Source organism: Lactuca serriola, chromosome 7 (genome assembly GCF_051521515.1).
Source record: "Lactuca serriola cultivar US96UC23 chromosome 7, Lser_US96UC23_V15, whole genome shotgun sequence".
In the NCBI taxonomy this organism is placed as follows: Eukaryota; Viridiplantae; Streptophyta; class Magnoliopsida; order Asterales; family Asteraceae; genus Lactuca; species Lactuca serriola.
This window is the reverse complement of record NC_136414.1, coordinates 61,982,254-61,992,852: the sequence shown is the minus strand read 5'-3', so window position 1 is coordinate 61,992,852 and position 10,599 is coordinate 61,982,254.

The window sequence follows — 10,599 nt, the reverse complement described above, 5'->3', positions numbered from 1 at the left end:
AAGATGACGATAGATAGAAGAGTTAGGCTCGATTAAACCCACATGTTTGAAGTTGCAAATCCCAATTGCATAACCACCAATTACATATTCATTTCGTAACAAAATTATTTAGGAGAGAATAATAATGTCTCCTAAGTCGGTTGTAGGAGATAAAATATATTGCTTATCAATCGAGTATGAATATACAATCACCAGGTTTTGTTAATCAATTATGCAGAATATGAAAAGGCAACGAGTCAAGTTGTGAATAACCATATCGTGAATAAAAAAACCGATTGTAGGAAGATTTCAAATGAGTATTTTAATAATTTAATAATAATCTAATTTAAAGATAATGTATTTATTTTTCAAAAAGATTAATTGTGATATATATTAGTTTATAAATTTTACAAAGATATACATATAATTTATAAAAGTTCATAAAGATACAACAAAACTTTAAGGCTTATTAAAACTCAATCTTAAATATTACTAAAAGAGAAACCGTATGACATCATCTTAAATAATCTGGACCATTGATTGTATTTCAATCTTATTTTTTTCACCCTTAGATCAAATTGTTGACATCATCTTCCCCATATGGAATGTATTTAATTCCAATAAATGATTTCCAATCATCAATCAATAACTTCTATTCGTTGAAATGGAATGTATTTAATTTCAATGAAAGTTTTCCATATTTTACATCTTGAATTTTCAGTTATGAAGATTTTAATATGGTCAATTTTAAAAACATATTACTAACAAATCATTTCAATCAAGGCCTTAATATCAACCATTAATATAAATCCGTTTATATTAGTAAACCATTAATATAAAATCTTTTTTATTAGGAAATCATTAATACCGAAAAATTATATTCAAATTATTACATACATATACGATTCATCATTGAATCCGCGACTCACATTTATTTTCAATCGTTTCTTTTCTTCAAACCGTCTCCTACAACATCGTTAATATTGCTTATAACTTCCATCATCATTCTCTACTATAAACATTCGGTCTTGTGCGCTAGAAGGTCAGTACCTTCTTTCGCTTTTTATATTTTTTTCGATTATTTTTTGTTCCTATATCAAATATATGTATTCATATATTTCGATTTTCTTTGTCACAAATTACATGAAATCAGTTAACTACTTTTCTGAAACTTTTCAAATAAACATGAAAAGATATTAGGTACCTTTAACAAAACAAAAATTAACTATCTTGGAAACTGATATTAATTACGAAAATGTTAGTTTTATATATTAGAGATGATTATGATTTTTTTTTTTAATTTTTATGTCATAAGAATCCGGTTAATTTTAACATGATTTTAAAATATCATTGAAATTATTATGTTTTTGTATATCATATCAACCTACTTTTTTTTTATCTTTGTATAGTAACAATAAAATTTATTAATTTACACAACAAATATAGATATTTCAAATTTTGTAATATTATTATACCTTACAAAATACAACTCCCTCCAAAATAAATTTTCGCCAGTAATTTCATCCATAATTTCAACAAATTTAAATTTGTATTTTCTTTATATAAATTTTTTTTAATGATCCTGCTTTTTTTTTCTCCAAAAGTATATCAAACATTTACGTCTTAGATAATACTGTCCTATTATAATTATTATTTTCCAAAAGTATATCCGTTTAATGAGGAATTTGATATAATAAAGGAAGTGAATGTTAATTAAAATGAGATATATATTCCATAATTATTACATGAGTTTATTAAAAAAATTAATATCAAGGTGTAAACATTAAAGATTTTTAAAGTGAAATTTCAGAATACATACAAATGATGATGTTGTATAATGAAATATAAAATTGAATAGACTGAAAAAAACACTATTAAAGCAGTCAATCTTGAAAATAACATAGCTATGAAAAATTATAAAGTAAGATAAAAATTATAAGATATTAGGAGATTTGTAAAAAGTACATTTAGTAAAAGCGTTACGGTTATTATAAAAAATAAGACCGTTAAGATTAGTGAAAATACAATATATAAACTAAATTATCACAATAGTAATGAAATGTCATTATTTGATATTTCATATAATTGACAGATATATCAAATTACATTGATGATATACTAAAATTATTCAAAGTTGCGCCAAAACTAATGCAAAGTTCTTGCGAACACTAAATAAATAAGAACAAACATAAAAGTTATCATTTATATTTATAATCAATTTAAAATAAACCAATCATGATTTAGAAAAGAATCTTCATTGATGATATACTAAAATTAAATCTATATAACATTTAACATTTTATAAATTATATTACATAACTTTATTTGAATAAATGAAATAGTTGTCAATATTTAATGCAATAGAAAAAACGGTATATTGGTTGTCAAGATATGTTTAAATTAGGTAACATTATTATGCAAGGAACGTCTAATTAAAATGCTTATAAATATATAAATATCATAACTATATGAGAAGAGGAAAGTCGTTCAACTAATAAAACAAAAAATGATGTCTACAAAGAGATCTTTCAATGATTATATATATTTATCGTTTTCAATGTATTTTCTACACATTTCAATAATACCAATAACCACATATTTTTTTATAATCATTATACAATATCTATAAACGATTATATGTTTTTTTATGTGTTTCCCGCGTTTAACGCGGGCTATAATCTAGCTAATTATCATAACTGATCATGTAAACGGGCTTCCAACACTAAAACAGTAGAATAAATATAACATTTGTATTTTTTTAAAGAAGAAAGCCCAATTCCACTTTGTGTTTTAATTTATATCCAAATGCATATTGAATACTCCTACGAATGTGTCGAGCTAATGACTCATGAAGAACATACTGGACGTGTACAGTAATGCATACAGATGTTTGTGAATTTATTATTTATTAGACAAAGAACGAAACACAATAAATCATAAACGTGTTTTTTCTTGAAAAAATGAATAGTATATATATATATATATATATATATATATATATATATATATATATATATATATATATATATATATATATATATATATATATATATATATATATATATATATATATATATATATATATATATATAAGAAAAAAATTCAAACATGAACTTGGAAAAAATTTAGGTAAGATTCTATTCTTTCTTTATCCAACCACTAAAATTGTTTTGATCTATAATTTATGCTACAATCAAGTTGATGAGATAGAATTTTCGGAATAAAATAGAGCAAAAGGGTGGTCTTTATTTTGCATTATCTGAAATATTCTTGTTAATTGCTTTATAAAAAGATAATGGTAGTACATTTACGGGATGTCAGGTCTATTTAAGACCAGAATCAAACTAACTGGCATAGAATCACGGCTGAGATGACACAATCTGGTTTTGGTGTGTCATATTCGTTAAATTCATTTGGCAATGTTGTACATATTCTTAATCCTAGGGACCATGTTGAGTTGATCAAATCATTCTTGACTAGAATTTCCATCGCGACAATTGTCAAGGCATTTGGGAAGCTTGCGTTTTGTGAACGTTTATTCTAACGGAAAGTAATTTTGAAGATGCTTAGTGTCTTTTTTAAACATCATTGTGGGTTCATATTCTAGACATCTTTTGATTTGATTATTGGGTTTACGAATGGTCACACTGGTTACAAGATATATTACGAACAATAGTTACTTATTTTGTCCTTTGAATAACTATACTTTTGTTCTAATGAATTATTATGTAACATTATGCCTTTTATGGTAATAGGACCGACAAACAATCTAACAATCTAAAATTAAAGATCAACATTGCCAAAGAACAACAAAAAACATAAAAACATCAAGTTGAATCACAGTGTCATTATCACCCACATGCCCATCTGTCGGGGACTGGAATCCTAAAATTGAGTTTACTATGTTATGACAATATTACATTTGATTTATGCATGAATTTTGAACATAAAAATACATTTGAAATTCAATCGATATCATTTTGAAATGGGTTAATCAAGCCATTTGGAAAAGTCTTCAATAATTGGGTTACACTTAATTCAACCAAACCATTTAAGTGTGTTAAATAATAATAACAACGAAAACTGTATCAAAATAAATGAGGGGATCTTTGGAAAAGTTGGTTGTTAGCTAAAAGCTAAAAACCGTAGGTTTTACCTGAATATTAGAAGTTGAAAGTTGTAGGTTTTATTTGTATAGCTGAATTTGAAAAAAAATAGTGTAAGTTTTTAAAAAGGGTGATATATCTTGACACGACACACAAATAAAAATGGTTTGAGTCAAAGATTTCAACTCATTTAATTAAATGAGTTAAGACCCACAACACGAAAACTAAACATATACGGATTCCAAACTTTCAACATGAAAATGAATCGTGTATATATATATATATATATATATATATATATATATATATATATATATATATATATATATATATATATATATATATATATATGGGTTCAATTGAGAAAATAAAAAAGGTTGAAAATGGAGGAATCATTCTCAGTCACTTATTTAATCTAAGCATAAAAGGCACGGTGGCAAATTTGTAAATATGTTAATAACCTTCAATCTCAAATACATAACTATAGAGAATTCGATAACAATTCGTTCATCATCAGAATTTCTCCTCCAACCTTCGACAATCATCCAAATTTCTTCAACTAAACCATCATCAATGTCATCCAGTGTTAATTAATCATCGATATTCGTGGCTGGGAGGTTCGCCGTTCAAGACAGATTCTCAACCCAAATTCATCAATTTCATTGATTTCTTTGTTGAATACTCCGGATGTTCGTAGCTTGCAAGCATTTGTTAAAGTTCATAACGGATTTGGAACTGGAATTTCCCAGATTCGCAAACGAAATCAGTTGGAATCGGAATTTCTTCGCTATTCATGAAATTGGAATCGGAGTTTTGGACTCGCAGTCACAGTCGACATTGAAGGACTCAGAATCGGTACTTACAGGTTCCCAATCGGATTTTCGGAAATCAAAATCAAAATGAGAAATCGATCAGACATAGGATGTCGCATCTGAAGTCGAAATCGGAAGTATATGATGATTTGGAATTGATAACTTGATGTTTTTAACATTTATAAAATAGTTAACTTGTATGCACTCCAACTGTTTGATGAAATGCACAAACTAAATTATCATGTTATATTCACATATGAATATGTTTTTCTCACCTAAATCAGTATATGATTATTAAAAACACAAAACAAATATGCAAGTCTGTATGTTATTCATATGTGAATAACATATAAAAATTATATATATTTGTCAAAATACCTTCTAATATTCATAAGTGAATATATTCACAAGTGAATATACCTTGTAATATTCATATTCATAAGTGAATATATCATCTAATATTCACAAGTGAATATACTATGTAATATTCACATATGATATATATACCATGTAATACTATGTAATATTTACATATGAAATATCATTTAATATTCATAAGTGAATATATCATCTAATATTCACAAGTGAATATACTATGTTAATATTCACAAGTGAATACATCGTCCAATATTTAAATATTAATATATTATGTTTACTATATGCTATATTCATATATGAATGATACTTAAATTGTAAAAAAAAAAAAACTCATACTTTTTATTCATAAGTGAATAACTAATGTACTGTAATAAAACCTGATTCATTTTTATTCACTTATGAATAACGATAGTTGAAAATATAAAAAAAAATATATTTTTTTATTTTATCTTAAAACTATATCAATATGGATGTCTATTTGTAGAGAATAAAAAATCATCAATTTTGGTATATTTAAAATCATTTTTTTGATAAAAATAGCTTCTAAAAATTAAAAAAAAAACGAAAAAAAATTATGTTTTTGTATATATTAAGGTAATGATTAGCATAGTTTAAGGAAATATGTTTTGTTGAAAAACACAAGTCTATTCATTTCCCGTTTCCGCTGGTACAACGGTGGCTTTTGCGGCAAAAATAAATGAGTGGCTGAGAATGATTCCCACATTCTCAACTATTTTTTTTCTCAATTGAACTCTCCCTTATATATATATATATATATATATATATATATATATATATATATATATATATACACACACACACACTAGGTGTGAGACCTGTGTATTACACGGGTTTATAAAAAAAATTAATATAAAATTATAACCATTACATATTTTTAAGAGTGATAATTTTACATAAATACAAAGAATATAATAACTAAAGTAAGTAATTTAATATATAATGTAAGATATTTGAAAGGTTGTAGAGCATTTATTATGAAATTAAATAGAATGATCTGGCTTACATATATAAATGTCACTAAAATGTGGATTTTAAATTTAAAAAAATGAAAAATACAAGAAAATGACAAGTGAAAAAAAAATTCAAAAACTCTTAGAAAATAACATGTTTCAAATTCAATGAGAACATGTCATTTGGCAAAAATGATTTTCATTTATTAGGTTATATATATATATATATATATATATATATATATATATATATATATATATATATATCTTATAAAGCTAGCATTTTTTTTTGAACCTCATGCATTTGAAACTCCCAAGACTATTCAACTTATACAAATTAATTTATGATTAACTAAAATATTATGATTTGTAACTCTAAAAACTCTCCAAATCATGTCATTTAATAGATGAGTTAAATGAACTATTTAGCTTATATAAGAAATTTGTAGATTACTTATTGCATGTATGTCAACATAAAATTATAGATTATATTTATAGGGTTTGAAGAGTTATGTGAGTGGTTCCATGGATGTAAGAAAACAATTGTAACTTTTCCAAATATAAATTCATGTAAACTCAGATTGGGTGCATGTAATGTTTTAGATATTAACCAATGTTCAAATTTAGGTATATTTGTAAATGTATACTTGAGATCATTTTTTTTAAGTTTATGTGTTATGCATCTCTCTATAATAACATGATGATGAAGTGGGATTCATGAGCTTTTGGTAAATCAACCATCAAACTATTTATTAGTTAGAACAATTAACTTCGTTAACATGTATGTATCTTTACGTTGTCTCTCTCTTTTTATGCTAAGAAAATATATTTTATGTACAAGAGGACATTATTCAACATGTATTTTATGCTATGTGTATACTATGTCAGTTTCTATCGCTTATTTTGTTGTAAATAACATCGATGGAGTTTTTTATAATTGATTTTGATGAAAGGAGTTTACAATTATTGTTCCAAATTGTTGGTGATAATGACGAATTAGAACGAATGATTTTTTATATGATGTGACTTTATTGTTGAAAACCAATAATTATGTGTGTTATAAAAATGAATTCTTTATGTTCTACAAAAACTTATATGGATGTACCCAATTTTAAATATTTTTATAGTTATAAAAATAAATTATCTTATTATATTTGTCAATTTTCTTTTTCTCTATTCGTTCTTTATCGTAAAGGAAAAGTAAAATAAATAAAATATTAATATTTTCATAAGAAAATATAAGTGTATACCTCAAGTGTAACACTCCTTCTCCCTAACCCACTCTTAACATAATTTATAAAGATTGGTCGCACTATATAACAATTACTATAGTTTTAAAATTCAAATTACCATTTATTTGGATCGTTCATTCTCTTCAAATATTTCATAGCTTTAAGGAAAAACTGAAAGTACAATAAAAAAGTATGATAATTTTTCGTTAAATATAATAATGAAAATTTTCAAATAAGTAGTTTTTAATTAGTAAAAGGTAATAATTGTTTAAAATAACGTAAAACTAAAGAATATATTTTATTATATTAAAAAATGATTGTTATTTCAAATAATAACAACAACAACAACAACAACAACAATAATAATAATAATAATAATAATAATAATAATAATAATAATATAGGAAATAAAAAAATATTTAAATAAATTATTTATAAATTAGTTAAAAATACTTATAGTTTAAAATAATTTTAAATCCAAAACTTAATTCAATTTTATTCAAACGCAACTTTTTATATCTTTCTTATTGTATATATAAAATTATTATAATATTAGTTACAACTTAGTATAAAAATCATTATTTCAGTGATAAATACTTATAGTATTGTTTTTATAACATATAATTGCTAATATTTATATTATATTATTGGGCACAAATCAAGAGTTTAAAACTCTCACTACAACTCAATAGTTTTCTTTATTTAAATGCAATTATGGTTTTAAATTTAATATAATTTGTCTTTATATTTTCCATTACATTCAAAACTTTTTAAATTTTTGGTTATTAATGTGCAATGCTTTTTTATTTTCCACTTATTCATTATACACGTTGTAGCTATTTAGTAGTATATAAGTCAGGTTTGATTAAAAAATTCATATGTTTGAAAAGATTTGTGATTCAAAATGAAAGAGTTTAAAAAAGAAAGTTTTGTGGCATCAATGATTATTTCAACACAATTTTTTATAGCAATGTTTCTATATATCAAATATATATTGATTTCTAAATATTCATTTTAAATGATTTATAAGTATTTAATAAGTTTTGTTTGATGTAAATGTTATCATGTTGTAGTGTTTTTATTTTATTAAAAGCTAGAGTGTTTTTTTATACTATTATTTATTTGTTTTATATACAAATCGACATACATTTTATATATAATTTCCACAACTTCAAACATTTTATAAAATCACCAAAAGTTGTAGTATTTATTTTTCCATACTACTTTGTTTTTTTATACATAGAAATCAATATATGTTTGATATATAATTTACACAACATAAACGGTGTATAAAATCATGAATTAATAGTGGAAATAACTAATAACATAGATTTATTAAAATTAATAAAACTAATATATTAACTATAGAGTTTTTTTGCTATTGACATTGGTTTTACATTAAATATTAAATCACAATTTGTTAAATTTTATTATTTTAAATAAATAATTATATTCATGCGCAACGCGCGGGGATTTGACTAGTAAAGGAAGCATTTTTCCTTTCACCACATTCATTTGAAACTTCCATGCATTTTTCTTTTCACCACATTAATTTGAAACTCCCATGACTTTTTAATTTTTTTTCTAATAATGATTATAAGTTGGTTAATAAGATTAAATAAATATCAAACTAAAGTGTAATCATATATAAACTAAATTTCAATGTTAAAAGAATATCTTTACTTCTATTTATAAAGCTATGTTTTTTTTTTAACTTTTAACATATTATACTTAATTTATTAGTTTTAATATATTGTTTGATGTAAACCATTATCATTTTAAAGCTACAACTTTTGAACAATTTGTATAAAATACTTAAATTAAAAATTTAACTATAACATTACAAGATCAACTTAAATATAAAATTTTAGTTTAACTTAAACAACCCAAAGAATATTTTGTAAATAGTTAAAAGTGATAAATTGTAGTGTCTTTCTAATAATGATTATAAGTTAGGTACTAAGGTTAAATAAATATCAAACCTAAAGTGTAATCATAAATAAACTAAATTTCAGTATTAAAATAATATCTTTACTTCTATTTATAAAGTTATGTCTTTAACTATTAACATATTATACTTAATTTATTTGATTTAATATGTTGTTGTGTGTAAACCATTATCAATTTAAAGCTACATTTTTTGAACAGTTTAGAAAAAATACTTAAATTGTTAATTTAAATATAATATTATAGTATCAACTTAAATATAAATTTCATTTCCACTTAAAAAACCCCCAATAAATATTTTATGAATAGTAAAAAAATGATAAATTGTAGTGCTAAATGCAAAAACTAAATTATAATCTCAATTTAACTAAAATATTTCCTAAAGATATTTGTATAATCGTTAAAAGTTTTCAAATAAGTAGTTTAAAATAACTTATAATAACGATAGTTAAAAATAACTCTATATAAATGATTATAATATTACCTTTAAAATCAAAAAACAATGTTTGATGTTTTAAATAATTATAGTGATAGAAATTAAAAGGTTAAGCAAATAAATTTTAAAAAATTAATTAACAATAACAAAAACTCTAAATAACATTAAATCATGTATTATATTTAATTTTATACGTGAGTAACTCGCGGGTAGAAGTCATTCAAACGGTTGACATTATGCAGTTATAATAGATGTATATATTATCATATAGTTCAAAATAATCAATATATTATATCAATTTAGTATACAAATTATTATATCAAATTTAACACAATGTTATTGTTATATTAAAAAACATATATTTATAAAGATTTCAACTATATAAGTGTTTCTGCACAACGCGCGGACATTCATCTGGTATATATATAATTTAGGTAAATTGGGGCATGCCCAAACCAAAAGCAAATGTAATAGAAAACTTTGGGTCAAGTCATTTTATAATCTGCACCACTAAATAGCAACTAATTAGCTACACCAATCAATAACTATTTTTAGTTTTTCACATTTTCATTAATATCTCTACTTTCCGGTTTTACTTGCCCACCTCTCCTTCAATTTGACTTTCATCCTTTAAATTTATTGTGAATTTCACTCCTCTACATTCCAATTTACTTTTTCATTCATGTTTTCACTTTTCTTTTTCTACCTCTCTAACTCCTACTTTTCAACCTATTTAGT